This window comes from Nycticebus coucang, chromosome 17 (assembly GCF_027406575.1).
Source record: "Nycticebus coucang isolate mNycCou1 chromosome 17, mNycCou1.pri, whole genome shotgun sequence".
Taxonomy (NCBI): Eukaryota; Metazoa; Chordata; class Mammalia; order Primates; family Lorisidae; genus Nycticebus; species Nycticebus coucang.
In genome coordinates, this window is record NC_069796.1 from 73636071 (window position 1) to 73650349 (window position 14279).

General features: G+C 43.2%; 1 protein-coding gene across 1 annotated transcript in view; it reads left to right on the top strand.

Annotated features, from left to right (window-relative positions):
• DOCK2 (dedicator of cytokinesis 2) overlaps positions 1-14279 on the top strand; it is a 466833-nt gene that overhangs the window by 205396 nt on the left and 247158 nt on the right. The gene's annotated exons all lie outside the window — the stretch shown is intronic.

The following is a 14279-nucleotide window of genomic DNA, read 5'->3' on the forward strand; positions in this document are numbered from 1 at the left end:
TTCTCTTGGTATCTAAAGACTTGTTCTGTTGTTTTTTTTTTTGGCCTGGGCTAGGTTTGAACCTGCCACCTCCGGCATATGGGACCGGCGCCCTACTCCTTGAGCCACAGGCGCCACCCTTGTTCTGTTGTTTTAATCGGATCTTGGCTCAGGTCACCTCATCAGAGATGCTTCCCCGCCCTGACCACCCCTCCAATCCTCTTTCCATCTCTATGACTTATTTCTTTAGTTTTACTATTATCTTGCAATCTGGAATATCTATCACTTTGTTTATGGTCTAGCTCACCTCACAAGATAGCAGCTCTGGGAAAGTAAGCATGTTTGTTTGTCTTTTTCCTTGCTGTGTCTCCCCACAAGACCTCCCCACATACAGTAGGTGCTCGATAAATACTGGCTGAATGAATGAGGGAAGGAATAATGAACAAATAGATGACTCGGACCAGCCGGAGGGTAAGTGCTGCTCAGCTCTGACAGATTGATACCAGGCAGGATTGGGCTATGTAGGTAGTTGCTAGAATTCCCAGTTTGTCAAGAGAAGCTGAAAATTCCTATACTTTATGCAAAGTTTTCTGATATTTAAATGTTAGCAGTTAATTTTTTTTGCATACTGTTTGTGAATGTGAAATACCCCCCAAATGGTTGTATTCACTTTTCAGAAGTCATTCTGAGATCTGTGCTTTACACTGGTATGGTGTGAGCCAGGTTTGGGGATGCTGAATGGTGAAATCCTATACCCCTGCTGGATGGTTGTGGAACATTGGTACTGGGTGTTGTTCTAACAGCAGCTGAGAAGGAGTTTCATTCCTAGAAGCAGCCCAGTGTAACACCTTCCTTTTATCCATTTGCTTCCATCTGTTCCTGTCTACACATTTTCACTTAATGTACATCCTTAATTACGTACATCAAGGAAGTGGTGACATCCGCAGAGAGTGGCTGTGGGGTCAGGTATTCCTGCTTTCCAGGGCCAGGGAGGTGGGCAAACTGGTTTTTGTCATTTGTCCCACTTACCATCCCTCTGATGTAGAAGTATCACAATTTCTCATTCAGTTACAAGCTCCCCCATCCGTGGTTCTAGTATGCACCTTGGGTAAGCATTTTATAACTTTATTCCTTCTCTTTGAAGCAAACCTAAAGGTGGTCATCAGTCCCTCTGGCCCATTCTGTTTATAGCAGGCTCTTAGCTCTCTCTTTCCTTTAGAATAGTGATCCTTTAAAACAGGGCCTGCATCCTAGAAAGCACCGAGTAAGTGCATTATTATTATAGTTTCCTTTCTGTCTGGTACAATGAGGCTCTTTGTCCCTTTGCATTACCAGCACAAGCAAGTGATCACATCTTGGTTCTCATCCCTCCCACTGTCCTGTGGGCCTCTTACTGTGATGCTCTGCCTTGGTGGCTTGACTTTTCAACATTTACCCGTCACTGCTCTCCCATTCATCTTCACCAGGACACTCCCCTCCCCCGGAATGTTCTGTGGCTCCCCACTGCCTACCAAATTAAGTCATAAATACATTATTAGCCTGAACATTTTTAACTTCCATGATCTGATCCATCCACAATCATATTTTTTAGTTTTTTTGTGTACTTTTCTCTATCCACATATCCAGCCAAAACAGATGTCTAGATACTGCCTAAACGTGTTGGCATGGGCTCATTTTCACAGGTAGCATCTGTTTCTTTCTTTGTCTGGAATTCATTTTTGTGCCTTCTCAATCCATTGAAATCCTGCCTGGTCTTGATGGTCCAGGGAAAATACACCCCCTTATGAAGCTTCCCTGGCTGGGACTTTCTCCCTTCAAAATCACACAGCTCTCTCTGCCTATTTATTTATTTATTTATTCATTCATTTATTTATTTTTTGAGACAGAGTCTCACTCTGTCACCCTGGGTAGAGTGCCCTGGCATCATAGCTCATAGCAATCTCAAACTCTTAGGCTCTAGAAATCCTCTTGCCTTGGACTACAGGTGCCTGCCACAATGCCTGGCTAACTTTTTTCTATTTTTTAGTAGAGATGGGGCTAGTCTTGAATTCCTGAGCTTAGGTGATCCACCAGCCTTGGCCTCCCGGAGTGCTAGGATTACAAGTGCAAACTATCACACCCGGCTTCTCTCTGCCTTTAAAAAAAAAAGAATAAACAGTTTTATTGAAGTATAATTTTTATATACTTAAAATTTAACCATTGAAAGTATCCATTTTGATGAGTTTTAGTAAGTTCATACAGTTGCATAGCCATTACTGAAATTCAGTTTCGACAGCTTAGTTCACCCTTAAAAGTTCCGTTTGCCCTCACGCCTCCCACCCTCAGCCCCAGGCACCCACTCATCTACCTTCCATCTCTACAGATCTACCTTCACGGGAAATTTTATATAAATGAAATAATACAATTTGAGGTCATTTGTGCCTGTTATTTTCCCTTTTGCATGATAATTTTAAAAAGTTTCAAACTATTAGAGGGTACCAATGTTTTGGCTATGTGAATTGCTGTTATACAGTTTCAGTCAATGTTATAAATCTGCTCATTACCCAGATAATCTGCATTGTACCTGTTAGGTGTGATTTGACCCCTCCCACTGCTTGGTTATGGTTGAGTTTTACTTCCAAATCACATGAGTGTTGAACAATTAATTCCAATTTAATATGTGGTGTTTGTTTTTCCATTCTTGCGGTGCCTCACTTAGGAGAAAAGTCTACAGTTCCATCCAAGTTGCTACGAGAACTTTTAGTTGACCAATTCTTTTTTATGGCTAAGTGGTATTCCACATTATACATATACTACGTTTTATTACTCCATTCATGTACTGATAGGCTGATTCCACACCTTTGCGATTGTGAATGGTCCTGCTATAAACATTCAAGTGCAAGGGTCTTTTTGGTAATATAGCTTTTTTCCTTAGGGCAAGTATCAAACAGTGGGAATGCTGGACCAGATGGTAGGTCTGTTTTTGGTTCTTTGAGGAATCCCCATACTACTTTCCATAGAGGCTGTCCTGGCTTACAGTCCCACTGACAGCGTATAAGTGTTCTTTTTTCTCCACATCCACACCAGCATCTGTTGCTTTGGGTCTTTTTGATGAAAGTCATTCTCACTGGAGCTAGGTGATATCTCATTGTGGTTTTGATTTGCTTTTCCCTGATGATTAGAGGTGTTAAGCGCTTTTTCATATGTTTGTTGACAATTAGCCTATCTTCTTTTAAAAAGCTTTTGTTCAAGTCCTTTGCCCACTTTTTTTTCAAGTTTTTCTTTCATTATTTTTTTATTAAGTCACATACACATAGATCATGAATACATTCATGCGTCTGTGGGGTACAGTGTGCTGATTTTGATTTTATACAATCTGACGTGGTTAGATCAAACCAATCAACACAGCTTTCACCTCATTAACTTGATTATTTGCCAAGACATCTATGTTCTACACTTGACAGATTTGACTTGTACTCTTGTCATGCTCTGTAGGTGTGGTCCCGCCTTTTACCCTCCCTCTGCCCACTTTTTTATGGGATTGTTTGACTTTTTTTTCTGATTTGTTTGAGTTCTGTGTAGATTCTGCTAATTAGCATACACATATTTCCTCCCATTTTGTAGGTTGTCTATTCACTCTACTGATTGTTTCCTTGGCTGTGCAGAGGCTCTTTAATTTAATCAGATCCCATTTATTAATTTTTGTGGTTGCTGTGATTGCCTTTGGAGCTTTCTTCATAAATTCATTGCCTATGCCAATATTTATGAGTTTTTCCCTTAGCATAATATTTTTGAGGTCCATTCATATTTCAGGATGCATCTGTACTTCATTCCTTTTTTTTTGCTGAATAATATTACATTATATGAATATGCCACATTTTTTTCATTCATTCACTAGTTGAAGGATATTTGGATTGTTTTTAACTTTTGGCTTTTATGAATAATGTTGCTATGAATATTCACATGCAAGTTTTATATGAATAGGTTTTAATTTCACTTGGGTTGATATCTAGGAGTGGAATTGCTGAGGCATATGGGAAATGTATTTTAACTTTACAAAAACTGCCAAACTGTTTTCCATAGTGACTATATACTTCACATCCCCACCAGCAACTTGTTAGGATTTGTTTATCCACACCCACCAAACTATCATCAGCTCTTTGGATTACAGCAATTCTAGTGCTATCTCTCTGGCTTAAATTTTCATTTTCCTGATGATTAATGACACTGAGAACCTTTTCATGTGCTCTAACTCTTCTTCTTTTTTTTTTTTTTTTTTTGAGTCATTTTTTAACTGTGAACTTGTCATAGCTCCTCTCTTAAACTGTAAGACTTTTCAAGGCTTGTATATATCTGTGGAATAAAATGAGAGTAATAATAGATCTTTCTCATAGAGTTGCTATGAGAATCAAATCATGTAACACAGGAGAACCATTTGCACATATGCTTCTTAGATATAACATAGCATTTGTTTATTCATTCAACATTTATAAGAACAAAGACTCAGAAATGAGTTTGCATGGTCTGTACCCTAAAGAAAATCAGACTTCTTCTAATGAGACATCCCTTAGGCATATCAGATGCACTGTGCCCAAAGCTCAGCTCCCTGCCAGCTCCCTGAAGCGCATGCCACAGTCCACCTGAATTCAGGATCTCAGTTGCCATCCTAGATACAGAGCTGTCCTCAGCCCCTCCTTCGCATTCATCTGCCTGTCACTTCTGATTGCCTACCGAGTCCTGCAGTTTTGAGCACACCTGGCCTCGCTCCCTCCTCACTGGGAGCTGGACAAACTCGCCTGCTCCACTCTGCCACCGTAGTACTCCCAGAGCCCCTGGGCAGGGCCACTAGGGCTTTGTGTTCTTTGTACCTCGTACACTGTAAGATGATTTTCTACTTCCGTCCTTCCCCCACCTCCCTATATTCTGTGAACCTCCTGAGGGCAGGGACCAGGTTTTACTCATTCTTTCGTCCTTATCCTTTCATCCAAGTACCCTTTTATCCAATGGGGTACTTGGTATACAGTGGGTATTCTTGAGCCAATGAGGGGAAGTAATGAAGGAATGAATGAAATACTGCTATATTATTTCATACCTTCATATTTTTCTATAGGATTTCCCCGCAGAGTGCTTTTCCTTCTTCAGCAAATGTTTTCCGAATCCTGGGAACCCACATCTGAGGGAGTAAGGAATTGCTTCTTCAGATGTTCCCTGGGCCCGTCTTAGAAGACTTGCAAGGGTTGTATGCTGCCAGCTGTGTCATGAGTCTCTGGCTCCGGAGTTTGCTTGTGTAATTACAGAGTGGAGAGCGCTGACTGGGGGGTGCCTGGAGTCCTGTAGCAAGCACTCGAGGCTAGGAGGAGGGATGTGCCTGGACACAGAGAAGAAACCACTAGGTTTTTCTTAAGACATTGCTTCATTTTCATGAAATGAGCCTCCCCAGCAATTTCTAGAATAGAAATATCTCCTCCAAATTAAAGAAAATAATGTTGGAAAGTAATTCCTCAGGGGTCAGGGGACCTTGATTTAATGCTGAAGGCCCCAATTTAATTTCAAATTGAAATTTGACAAGGAGGAGAGATCCCCATTCCAGCCATCACTTTTAATTTTCCAGATGTGATTTTTATTGGTTAGTTTCCATTGCTTAGGAATACACATATTAAACAATCAATAGTTATGATAAATGCTGACATGTCTAATTCCTTCAAATTCCCGAGAAGGCCCCAAATGAGTATGGGGTAGGTGATTGCAAGTCTCATTCTTATGGGGGATTAGTGATATATTTTTTTCTTTTTTGCAGGAGTAGGAACAGTAGGGATAGAAGATGTTAGTTATTAAAATCACAGGAACCAGGGGGCTGGGATGGATCACTTCTGGAGCTCAGACAAATCACTTCTGCAATTTATCATTTGTTAGAATGAGCATTCCTGATTTTTCTGTAGACCACCTCCCTGAGCAATGGACTGTTGATAGTGAGAAATGAGCAAAAGGAAACTTTACAAAAAACAAAAGCAAAACAAGACTGGTTCCCTCTCTTCCTCTCTCGTCACAGACTAATCCATCAGCTAACGGCTTGTTTACTTCAGTTCTCATGGAATTTGACTTTGATGCTGAAAAAGGGAGCATGGTTTTGTAGGAAGGATATTTTGGATAAGAGAGGACAAGAGAGTCTTCCACATTTTTTTCTGGGCAGAATTGGCTCAGTGACTTTGGCAATTTAGCCTCTCTAGACCTTGGTATCCTCCATCCAATGAACTGCATCATTTTTTAGATCTTTTTCATTTATCTGAGTTTCCTGACACGGCCAGTTCCTATTCCCTTTCCTTATCTCCCAAGCTCCTGAGTCAGGGACCTAAAATAGATTTTGCTTCATATGCCAGCCCTGGTTGATTGGGCAGGGCTGCCTATAGAATTGTGTTGAGAAGGCTCTAGAGGTTTCAACTTGGCTCCTCCGTAGGAAGCCTTGCTGAATTGATTAGTGCTGTCAGTCATAGCATGAGACTGGAGGACAGTGGTGAGTGCAGAATACTTGGCAAAAACCATTGGTGTTTTTCTGGCCCAGTCCAAAAGCTCTTGTGTAACCAATATTGTTTTCTGCATACTCTGGGTTCCTTTAGAAAAGCTGTGGTGTACGGACAGAAAAGTAATGAAAATAAAATCTTGGAGCACCTACCTTTTATTAGGGAATTTTTTCTATGTGCTGCATGCCCTATTTTATTGAATGTGAGATGTGCCATGATTTTATGGATCCATGAGAAAAAGAACACACTATGAATTTTACTGGGACATGTACCGGAATCTTCAAAGAAGCCAAAATACAAAAAAAAAAAAAATAGAGTTTGACTTAAAATCCCTACTGTGTGATAGATCATATCTTGAGTCTTCCCATACAGGTAATTATTGTTTAGAAAAACTAACTGAGGATCAGAGGATGAAAGCATTATGTTTAAAATTGCATAGCTGGTAGCTATAAGGCCGGACATGAACCTGGGACACCAAAGCCTGTCCAGTCCTATCTCATAGGCCTTGGAGCATTATGAGAAGTGTCCCAGCTTGTGCACCTGGCCAGGGTGCCTCAGGGAGCCTGCATTGGCCTGTGTATCCTATTGCTGACTGCCATAGAAAAGGCTGTCCCCTGCCTCTGGCCTCCCTGGTGTTGGGGACAGAAAATCCCATAAGGAGAATCAACCAAGGAACTCAAACACTGCTGAAAGTTCTCAGAAGGAAAACAATCTGGTAATTTTGTTGAAATTGAGATCTAGCTTATATTTTGGGTAGTTAAAATAAGCCTCTGGGTGATATATTTTGGGCCTAATTACCCCCTCTTTTCACCGAGGAGTCTATTGAGTGATTAAATAAAGGTAAATGCAGTTGGCATCTTACCAGTTCCTGAAATTTAGAGCAGTTTGTTTCAAAAACAAAACTAAACAAAAAAGCAGAACTGTGGCACTCACCCATCCCCCACTGCTTCATGTCCCAGTATTGCTGAAGACTCTGGACAGTGTCTGTGTTATCAGAGACGGGGCTGCAAAGCTCTGACTTCATGTTTCACGTCTAGGACACCAAATGGCAATGGACCCGCCTATGTGACCATTCTGAGCCAGACCAAAAGCTCAGAGATTATAGGTATTCTATACGGGGGCCACAGCAAGATGGTTCCACCTCTTGAGCCCAGCCCATGGAGAGCAGGTATGAGGACAGTCGAATACATGAGGAGAGGAGGTTCCCCACCAGATTAGTTCACTCTGGACCTTTACGCAGCCACCTTACCTCTTGTTAAAAACCGTATTTATAATCAAGCTATCAGTTGAGCAGATCCTGTGCACACAAGGTGAAGAGCTGAGTGCCTTATGTGTTTTGCCTCACTTAACCTGCATGTGATGCTCCCATTTCACATATGAGATAACTGAGGCGAGGTCATGTAACTTGCCCATCACACAGCTGGATAGTGGAAGAATTGTGGTATCTGATACTATAGTTATAGTTCAGATACCCAGGGAGTCCTGTTTCTAGAGTCTCCATGCTTAAATAGTGTATCGTGTACTTGTACACTGTTAGGACAACTGTTTGTTGTTCTTTAGAAATCAAACATTTTAAAGGTAATAATAAGCACCTTAAACTCAGTTGCCTCCCTGCCTAGATTATAGACTCTAATGAGATGATCTATGTGGCAACTTTCAGAAACCTGTAGAATGGCACAGAATAATTGGTGGCTTTAGGATGACAGTGATATTTTTAGGGTTGATCTTCATTTTGGTAGTTACACCACAAAAAAATATAAACTTAGAGAAATAACTGTTAGTTGATTTGAGTGTTGGTACTTACGAAATAGTGGGCTTAACAAAAGAGGACAAGGCTAACGGGGGGGTCTTGTGGGGGTTGGCAGGCAGACAGGCTCCTCTTCCTTCTGCTGCGCAGTCCCCAAAGACGCCTCAACTCCAGATGCTTCTCTCCCCTCCAATGCTGCAGGCCTGAATCTAGCCGCAACCGTCTGTCACTAGTGTCTCTGGTCCCCAGCATGATCTCAACAAACACCCGTTAATTAATGAAATTAGTCAAAGATCTTTATTGTTTATTTTTGTGGACATACAAACCATCAGCCTTTTTCGTAACAGTGTTAGAATTGTTCAAATCTTTGTAACAGGATTAGACTAGCAGAGTAAGGGAAGAGAAAGGATTGTTGAATAACTGGACCCAGGGGAAAGGGGTGGGGTAAGGGAGGATCCATCCTCTTCACAGGATGTGTGTATTAGTAACAACACTGAGCATTTGTGGAGCATGTGTGTGACAGAGATGGTAACAAGCTCTTTAAGGACGTTATCAGATTTCACCTGTGATGTTGGCAAAAATGATTTCCTCTCAAAGGGGAAACAACCATCAGAGGGCTTGCACACTTGGCTCAGTACTGCAAGCCTGGCAAGGAGGCAGCTAGGTCCACATCAGATCCAGGTCTGCGCCAGTGCAAAGCCCACATTCTTGTGCATTTCACTATATGTTTCTAGGAAATTGCTTTCCTATGTATAATCAGTGTAATCAAGAAAATTTAGGAAAATGTGTGGATATGTGTATTGTGTTTGTATGTGTGTGTATGGGTGTGTGTTGGGGGGGATCAGGGAGAGAATCAACTTAAAAAATACAGTAAAATATATGCCAGGGACTTGAAATTACAGTCGGTAGACAATGGTGGCACCATTAGCTCAGGGCAGCTTGGTTGCTGCTTCGTGTGGTAGTGTGGACGGCTCTCATGTGCTTTGGGTGGGGAAACATTGCTTTAGTGACTGTCAGGTGATTTTCATATCAGGAAGTACTTGACCTAAAATATAGATGCAACAAAGAACTAGTATCCTAACTTTCAATGAACCCATGGTACATAGGGGCAGAAGTCATTTACCAAGGTAGACGTCATGGAACTGAGACTGGGTCTTGAATGCCATGAAAAATTTGAACAGGTGAAGAGGAAGGATTGGGCATTTTAAGTAGGAGCAACATTTTATGCCTTATCCCATCTTGTGGTCTGTGGAGCTCCTGCATTCTGCTACCGGGGTGTCCAACCTGTAGCCAGGGGCCGCATGCTGATTTTGTGAGGACTGTCTTTGCTTATCAGTCGTGTCAGGTATCACAAAAAGTTTGCAGGGCTCCTATTGCTTTTTTTGCTAATCAGCTTCCATTAACATTTGTGTATTTATTGAGTGGCCCAAGACAACTCTTACTCTTCCCATGTGTGGCAGGAAAAAGGTTGGCCACCCCTGATGGCTAGGGTTCTTCACTGTCCCATTGTTCTTTGTCCAGGTTTCAGGTACAACATTGAAACTTTCTCTTTACCTATCTACATGCCACAGTCAACTAAGATCCACAAGGGAAGGGGCTGTGTCTTTTTTTTGAGACAGAGTTTCATTCTATTTCCTGGCTGGAATTAGTGGCGTCATCATAGCTCACAACAACCTCAGACTCCTGGGATCAGGTGATCCTCTCACCTCAGCCTCCTGAGTAGCTCCTGAGTAGAGCCAGCCACGCCAGGGACTATGTCTTTTTTTTTTTTTTTTGAGACAGAGCCTCAAGGTGTCGCCCTGGGTAGAGTGCCGTGACATCACAGCTCACAGCAACCTCCAACTCCTGGGCTCAAGCGAGTCTTCTGCCTCTGCCTCCCAAGTAGCTGGGACTACAGGCACCTGCCACAATGCTGGCTGTTTTTTGGTTGCAGCCGTCATTGTTGTTTGGCGGGCCCAGGCTGGATTCGAACTCGCCAGCTCAGGTGTATGTGGCTGGCGCCTTAGCCGCTTGAGCCACAGGCCCCCACCCTGGGGCTGTGTCTTTTTATCTTTGGAGTTTCTGTCCCTCCGTCTATGGCTTGGCATGTGGCAGGTACTCAGCTCAAGCTTATGGGAGTGATTTAATGGAAAGAACAAACTAAATGGAAGGAACACATTAATGACAAGCTTCAAGAAGTTCTGATTTTAAAAATAAGGCAAGGAAAGATTTGTTTCATGCCAGTTTTTCCCTTAAGGATTTTTTTAATATCAAATTTCCAAGTACCCTATTAGCTCTGTGTGTTGGAATTCTTTTAGATAGATTCAAGCTTAAGAGTTGGGGCATAATAGAGCATGTTTCATTTTCCAAACCTTTCTTCTGTTTCACTATGGGCTGCAAAAATGAGAATTGAGAGGAAACATGAGATTTCTAGATTTGCTGAAGGATACTACTGCATCCTCCCTGCTCTGTCCAGTGGAGCCGACCTTGCCGTGAGTAGCAAGTGCTCCTAGGAAGTGGAGATTATGCTGTCACTGTTGCTGAAAGTTTCACACTTGACTCGTAACACACGCCTCGTGTTTCTCAAGAGCAGGTGAGCTCAGGCCTTGGAGAAGCTGGTGTCCTAGCAGGAGCCTTCATCAGCCACATAGGGGCTGCAGCTTTTAGCATCCAGAGAGGAAGGGAGAGAGCGTGAGAGAGAGAAGGAAAGAAAAAGAAGGATTGGGAACTGTGCAGTAAGTCCTGGGAATCCAGTCACTGAGAATGAGCAGTGCATTAGGGAATCCTAATGAAATTACCTCCCATGTCTCGCTGCCTTACAGCTTCTGTTAGTGGAGCTGGACGCATGTGATTTGGACAAGTGACTTGAAGTGTGTTCTTACAGGTAAGACTTTACCATGTCTCTTGTCCTATTTCCTGGCACTGGAAGAGAGGCCAACTTTTCTTGTCCCTGGAGAACTTTAGAAACAGAACATCTGCCATTTGGACATGGACTGGGTGCCTTCATGCCCAGCTCTCCTTTTCAAGGGCTGTGGAATTAGGGGCCACACTATGGCGTCTGAAAGGGTTTGACAGGCCAGAACCTGTGTCCTCCTTTCCTGAAGGAGTGAGGAGGTTTATTTCACACCGGAGAAGTCTCTTCAAAGCTCGAATCCTCAGCTCTGTTATCTGTGAAGCGTGGCTAATGACACTTATTACCTGCCAATCCCATGACAACGTTGGAACAACAGCGTATGTAAAGCTCACAGCACAGGGCCTGACACATAGTAGGTCCTCAGTAAATAAGCGCTATTATTCCTCTCCTACCCTGCCAGCACCTTCTTTGACACAGGGGTCATGAATAAGGTTACAAACTGTTTTACGGCTCTGTTTGGGTTCTTTCCTGCATTTGAGAAGTAACGTGAGGCTGTTGCTACAGCTGGGCTGTGAAGCAATTGTGGGGTGCAATGGGGCACACCATGTCCAAGTCAAAGGCCTGGGACCCAGACCAGCCTTCCCTAGGAGTGCTGCTGAGGAGCTGTCACTGCCTACGAGGGAGCCTGGTTGGAACAACCACTAACAAGTCTGAGTCCTTGTCATCCCTGCCCAGGCTACTGGCCTTGCTGACTTGAAGGAATCAGTTCTGTCAAACGATCCTTCAAAATCAGAACCTGTGTTTTGAGATTTATGCTACGTTCGTGCAGTGATGGATTTGTGCAGGCATTAAATGGTATGTATGATGATTTTTTAATAACACAATAAAATTGTATGACTTCAGTACAGAGAAAGAGTTACGGGAATATAGCAACTGCGGTCATCAAAGAAACTGAAATTCAGGGAGGGGGAAGATAATGTGGCCTCTCCCCGGGGTCCCTCCGTCTCCCACAGCTCAGGCCCTTTTCTGAGGTGAACACTGTGTTTGTATCTTCTGCTTAAAAGACAAATGCTTTGCACATTTCTGGAGTTTCAGTTTTTCTAAAATCATTTGCTTTCCTTTTATAATCAGGAGAAACAACTTCAAACACTATTTCTTTAAAAATAGGAATTAATGAGGTAGTCAAAATGACTAAAGCATTTTCATGTATATAATTTCACTTTTCTTCTAAACAGCCTGTGAAGCCAGAATGGCAGATGGTTTCATTTTAAAGATGGAGGTGGGGGATGGAGGTGAAGGTGCTTGTTGAAAATTATGCAGAAAATCAGGGGCAGAAGTCAGGACTCCTGGCCTGTCCTGGTCAGTCTCTCTTTCCCTGGCCATGTTTTCTCCCAGTTTACTCAGCAAGCATATATGAAGCATTTACAGCCTGTCAGACAACTCGAGCAGCCCTTGAAGGGTCCCGGAGATGGACACGACAACTCCCCATTTCCCTAGGGTTTTTCTTCCCGGTGGAGATGAATAGGAGAAATTGACAGAAGAGATGCCAGTATGACAGGAGAAGTAGCAGCCTGCACAACGTGCTGTGGGTATTCGGAGGATGGAGTGACTAATTCCATGGCAGGGGCGGGGAACGATCAGAAAAAGTTACAGAGAGGAGGTGACATTTAAATTGCAACTTGCTGTCTGGCATAGGAGTTGAGAGCCCAGGCTCCCAAGTTTGGCAGACCTTGAAAGATCTCCAGCCGTCACCACCTCCTGCCTGTGGACTTTGACAAATTACTTATCACCCCCCAAGCCTCAATTATTCTTCTGGAAAATAGGATAAATCATAAAGTCCCTTGTGGCATTTTTTTTTGGGGGGGGGGAATAAATGAGAAAAAGGAAGCAAAACATTTAGTAATCACTCATTATGACCAAGAAACTAGAGCTTCTATTTTCACTCTCAGTAGTACAATCTCTGCTCTTCTTTTCTTCCCCCAAATGAGAATTATGTCCGATGGCAGATAGGTAATGGAATAGTGTCTCGTAGGCAGGGGAACAGCAAGTGCAAAGTCACTGATATATGGAAGCAGCCTCTGACTTTTTGGAAAGTGACAAGGAAATGGAGTTGGGGACAGTGACCCAGCAGGAAGTAAGACTATAAGCACAAGGTTGGTATTGGATTATAAGGAGCCTTGTTTGCTGTGGAAGAAATTTTATTCTCTATGATGGTGGTGGGGTGCAATTGGAGATACGAAAGTCTCGAGACAGGCTGTGTTATGGTCCATTGTTTCACTTCCAAGAAACGCAGTCAGCATGGTCCTTTCTGTCACCTGTGCAAGTTTCAATTTGCTTGGCTTCTCAGTGTTGCTGGGAGGGCTTCATTTGTTTCCATCTGCATGGATTTTATGTTTCCTGATTTTCGGGTATCTCAAAACACTCGTCATGACGCACGTATAGAAGCCAGGGCATGACGTGGCCAGATGTGGGTCTTAGAGAGCTCCCCCCAGACATCTGCGAGGAGGCTGGATTGGAGGGGGTGGAAAATGTGGAGATGTATACCCTGGAGACCAGGACAGGGGTGCACATGGAACAGACAAGAGCTCACGATGGCGAAGTCTTTCACTTCACTAACAAAAACTTCCTGGATTTGGACATTGCAAGGTGAAGAAAGTGGTTCTTCATCTCAGGGAGTTTAACATATAGTGGAGAAAGGGAGCGATGATGAGAAAAATACAGCCGCCAGAGAATACAGGCACAGCATTAGGGAGGTCAGGGGAAGGCTGTGTCACCTACAAGTGGGGCAATTCAGAAAATGGTTGTTGGATGCCCCCCACCCCCACCCCACTGGACTGTGAACTCTGTGGGGCAGGCCCGTGCCTGCCGCTGTCTCTCAGCATCCTTGGCAGCTAGCCTGGTGCAGAGAAGGGGTGCAACGGCTGACTCACGGGAAAAAGGGACGATGGCTTGAGGTTCATCTGAGATGTTTTCTTAGAGCCGGTGGGTGGGTTTTAATGAAGAAATGGCAGGGATCTAATGCGTGAAATCCAATCGGGGGTCTGAGTCTGTGAAAGCTGGTGTTCTGCTTTGCTTTTGCTCTCTGATCCTCAACCCCCAACTACTGGAGGTAAATTGTTTTTTATTTTTAAAAAGCAACAGAGCAAACAAAATGATAACAAATAATGTCCTCTCTCCTCCTTGGCCTGTCCGAGGGGGTGGTTTCTGCCTGTGGGATTGGTGT